The sequence below is a fragment of the Wasmannia auropunctata genome, unplaced genomic scaffold, assembly GCF_000956235.1.
Source record: "Wasmannia auropunctata unplaced genomic scaffold, wasmannia.A_1.0 LD336101.1, whole genome shotgun sequence".
Lineage (NCBI taxonomy): Eukaryota > Metazoa > Arthropoda > Insecta > Hymenoptera > Formicidae > Wasmannia > Wasmannia auropunctata.
In genome coordinates this window covers 6,282,921-6,287,794 of record NW_012026789.1, presented here as the reverse complement: position 1 = coordinate 6,287,794, position 4,874 = coordinate 6,282,921, and the positions used below count along the sequence as shown (strand labels likewise).

The following is a 4,874-nucleotide window of genomic DNA, read 5'->3' as shown; positions in this document are numbered from 1 at the left end:
TCAATAAAATCGAAAATTATATTTTTTAAAAGACTCTATTTTCCAAACTAAATGGTAAAAAATTATGAATTTTTTTCATAATATTCATTTCATATCCCTTTATCACATACTCGTTTTTTATTAATCTCATTTTTTAAAATCTCAATGCTAGTTTAGGCCCTACAAAAGTAAACGCGACAGTTTTATCAACTTTGTATAGGCGACACGTATAAAAATGCAATTTTTAATTGCTTATATCTCAGTATTGAGATGGTCAATCTCATTCTAATTGCACAAGCGTGTCAACGACTTCTAGTACAACATATAGTTTCAATTTCAAGAAATTCTCAATATTTTGAATTTGCGAGTGTACTACCTTAAATAAAAGAACCAATAAATTACATAATACGACAAAGCAATAGACTCTGTGTACTTGCTCGTTTGGTATACAGCATGATGACGACCGACTCCGCTGTGGCGAATAGTTAACGAAACGAGCGTCTTTAGTTAATTTCCTACATTTTAGTTAATTTTTATGGTTGCAACGGATGTATCATTGCTATTTTTAGAAATGAAAAGATTTTCGGAAACGATTAGTGCAAATTCGGCTATTTTCTTTATAGAATGGTAAAAATTTTTTTTATCACCTCATACTTTAAATGAATAGAATTGTGTCTTTTGTCTTAAAAACTTTGTCTTTCATTCTTTTTCGTTGATAATTCACGTAAAACAGTAGAAATGTAATGTGTCCGTCTACATAATGATGTGACGTTAGTGCGAGTGGTTATTCCTCTTTAGAAAGAGAAAAATTTAATGCTGCAGTAAATATTAAAAATTGATTAGTGATTAATTATTTATTTTTAGTATTAAAGGCACTGTTCTTAGTACTTATAATACTTAAAATAAGTAATTAATTACTAATCAATTTTAATCAATGTTTACAGTATTAAATTTTTCTAAGAGCCGACCGATATAAATATCCGCAACTGCAATTATTCCGCGATGAATCTTGACTAGCGAGATCCGCAGACCTTTTTAAGTAAATGTCGCATCAACCTTGACTAAGTTTATCCTAAGGCTAAATTATGTTCATGCGGTCACAGCCGTCTTTGCGCGCAGTTACGCAAAAATAATTAAGCGATTAATTCCTGATTTTGTAAAACAGAAATGCAGGTGTGCAGGATCTGCATTGTATATTCGAAAAACGTATACATATAATTAACAATAATCTCATAACAGCCACATTCCTATTGAATGCATGTTATAACTCGTCCAACTTTACTCGCGTTCTCATGAAACTGTTTCGCGGTAATTCCATCAAATCGGTTAAATCGTTTATGTGGGAACAAACGCGGGAAGTCAACGGGTTACTGCGTGCATGTGTGTGTGTTCTCGCTGTTTATTATACTCTTACGAAATCGCTGTTTCCAGAAGCACGATCGCTAGGTGGGCGTCTCGAATGGCGCACGCGCCTCTTTCGGCCAGCTGATTCCCTAGACCTACTTTTCGCCCCGATGCGATGATGCGGACTGACATCATATATACACGGCCGTGTCACTCTCGAGCCCGTGGCAATAGACGGAGGGGGACCGCTTTTTTCTCTCTCACCGATTTCTTACAAAGCAAAATTGCCACGTAATGCTGTAGCTTAGTCCAACCCAACAAAAATCAATCACAGCTTATCCGAGGCTCAACCGATTTTCTACTCCTTTTTACACTTGCTTATGGAGAATAGTCGAAAAGTCAATTAAATTTCACAATCAGTTAACTTGATGTTTATGAAAACATCACGTTAACATCAGTTAACTTGATGTTTATGAAAGCAACTCATAATTTATGAGTGAGCCGTGCATTTTCTGTGAAGATGACTTTATCTGTTTATCTTCTCCCTCTGTATATAACCGGCAGTCATCTGCGTGACGTGATCGTGATGTCACACATTACTAATAGCAGCAACAGAAAACTAGACGCGTTTGTTTTAACTTAACTCTGTACCAACTTTATGACTTCAAGCCGCAGCTGCAATTGCAGTTAAACAGTTCAAATTGAATCTTCAGAAATAAGGTGCTTTCGATGTACGTCTATATCTCTTGTGTTTTTTAGAATAAATACAAACAATTAAGATTCGTAGAACGGGAGCAATTTCCTGATCTTCCCACATTTTAGAATGATGATCCATTTGACATTATTATCTACATCTAGTAGAAAAATTCCCATTTAACAAGTAACACAAGCTTTGTCTTCATATTTTCAAGTCATCAAGATGATTGTCATTTTACATGAAATTTAGTCCAAGTGGTAACATTAGGTACAAATTATTCTTACGATGCTAGCCCGTGAATCACCATGTGAGCCTCGTGTTCGTGTGCGTGTACACGCGTGTCGATGAATTCTGTGCCCTAAATCTTGGTCATTGCTCGAGACCTTAGATATTCACGCGTTACTTCACTGAACAAGCTCTACTTAAGTATGTACATGCCAATAACGAAGGTTACTTATACAGACCATTGGCAAAAGCAGAATATAAATCGGTAAACGACATATATAGTATAGCTGCGTATGAATATATATCTACGCGCGAGAATATCGTCGGACACGCATATGTACAGGATACAAGATCACTAGATAGACCTTGCTGTCAGTTACCGTATTTTATAGAAACAAAAATAATAAATATTTGTATATCCACAATAGGATCAAAGTGTCACGCGTTAACACGAGCCTGCGCGAGGTTTCTAAAATTAGACATACATCATTTAATTACAATGTCTCTTAATTGCATTTTGGAAAGAAGGGGGGCGAAAAAAGAAGTGGAAGAATAGGAAAAATAGTGAAAGAGATTTTCCTTCGCTCCTTGAATTATCCCGACATCTTATAGTAATTTAACAATTATTAAATGTGATACTTAATGTAATCATCTCGAGGACCGATGCAATTCTGAAAACGGAATTTATTCGGATAAAATTTCCGCAAGGAAGAGAGAAAGGTTTCTTGAAGTACGAGTATCGCTCCTCGAAGAGTCCAATCGGGCTTCGAATCGTCCACCCTGGTTGGCGCGTGATTACGATGTCGCGCCGTCACGTTAATTCACTGACAGCAAACTAGTCTATCCGCGTGAATTATTGATTAATTTAATGCGACAGCCGATAAATTCGCCACGACAATCGTAAGCGATTCGGGCAACTCGAAAGTTCGAAACGCGCAGGAAGTGAAAACTTTTTCTAGATATTCGGAGAAGCAGAACTCCAGTTAGAGATATATACCTTACAATCAGAGGCGCATTGTTATATTGTTCACAAATATAATCAACATTGTTGAAAAAGGAAAATGATCAAAATAAAAACTAATGATCATAAAATTATTTCAGTTTTAGCGAAAATGCATTATAATTGTTGATGCTAATTATCGATATATTATATACTTTACTACGATGGCTTCAGCGAAAGAATAAATATGACAGTAGCTAAATGTCAAATTTACATGTTTAATCGATCCGTTAACCATAGACCGCGAATGTTGAGGCAAGTGTGACCTGGCTTGACGATAGGGGATATTCATTTTCGATAACGTTACGATAACTCGTGATTAAAGAGGCATGCTGATGAAAGACATGTCTTCAGTTTTATACAAAGTAGAAGGAACGATCCTTCGCAACACGATTAATTTTATCTCTCACAATTGCCTCTCACAGATATAAATTCATTGGATTTCAGGATTAGATGGTTTTTATCCAAGTTATCAGGAATACCGATTTATAGTCAGAGAACAATTCGTATTCACCCTTAAATTGCGCTCGAATCACTCACCTGATGGACTCGTGTTTGGATCGTTATAGCCCGTCTGTCGAGCGAGAACGTTCGAGCACTTCGACTATAGGTTGGCTCTCTGGCTGGTGAACGCGCGACTGGTGAACCACAGTGGTCCCGTGCGCGGCGCGTAGCGTTCTGCGGATCACGGCAACGAGGTGCATCGAAACCGAGGGATAAGGAAAGGACGTGGATAGGCAACAGAGGAGGGAGAAAGAGGGAGGGGAGGGAAAACGAGAGAGAGAGAGAGAGAGAGGTGTCTTCCTCCCCATCGCGCACTTCCACGTTCATACGATCGTTGGGACGGCAGTCGGCACACAGAGGCAAAAGTGGTGGGGTGCCCGTCTTCGTGGTTGCGCACTCCGCAGCGCCGGCGCTGCATCGACCCATCGCCCCCATCGGTCGGTGGTTCCTCGACGTACGAAAAAGACTAACGACAGAGCCACGACTGTCGCACGCCAAAACGCACGCCCCGACCCCGCGCACATTATTTCTTTCTCTCGCTTTTGTTCGAAATTTATCCTAATTCTCCGCGAACGGCCATTAGCTCATCTCAGCGAAGACGTAAAACTTCAAACCGTCCAGCATCATCGTTTACGTTAGCTTCTATTTTGTACCAATTTGATTTATTTGCCTCAGAAAAAGATTTCTGTACCCTATGCAGGCTATGCAAGAACTACGTCCGTCCCTTGCTTATTTAGGGCAATCGGACATCCTGAACTAGGTCAGATCTTGAAAGTTTACAAGGATACTTTAGAAAATGAGACAACGAGAATATCCTTGTGAATTTATAGTTTCATATTTATTCTTCTATAGTTTATACAATTCCACGATCATCAAAAAACTTATAGCTTTGCAATATTTGCAAAATAATCACTCAAAATCATGTGATTAATGGAGAAATCGTAAAACTCTTTTCTCATGGCTTTATTTGCCTTGCGAAAGATTATCTTTTATTTACATAGTCATTTACATAGATTATCTGTCTTGCATGACTCGGACTGCGCAGGGTGTAGTCGCACAACACAATTAAGTCATTCAGATAATCAGCTGTTTTACACGTCAACAAAACATGTTGACCAATATTTC

At 38.2% G+C, this 4,874-nt stretch overlaps 1 protein-coding gene across 1 annotated transcript in view; it reads right to left on the bottom strand.

Annotated features, from left to right (window-relative positions):
• The window catches only part of LOC105460834, a 7,193-nt gene extending 3,117 nt beyond the window's left edge, over positions 1-4,076 (bottom strand). Inside the window, exon 1 of the mRNA XM_011707329.1 lies at positions 3,786-4,076. The gene's annotated coding sequence lies outside the window, so the exon portion shown is untranslated. The remainder of the gene's footprint in view (positions 1-3,785) is intronic.
• Positions 4,077-4,874: the final 798 nt, after the last annotated feature.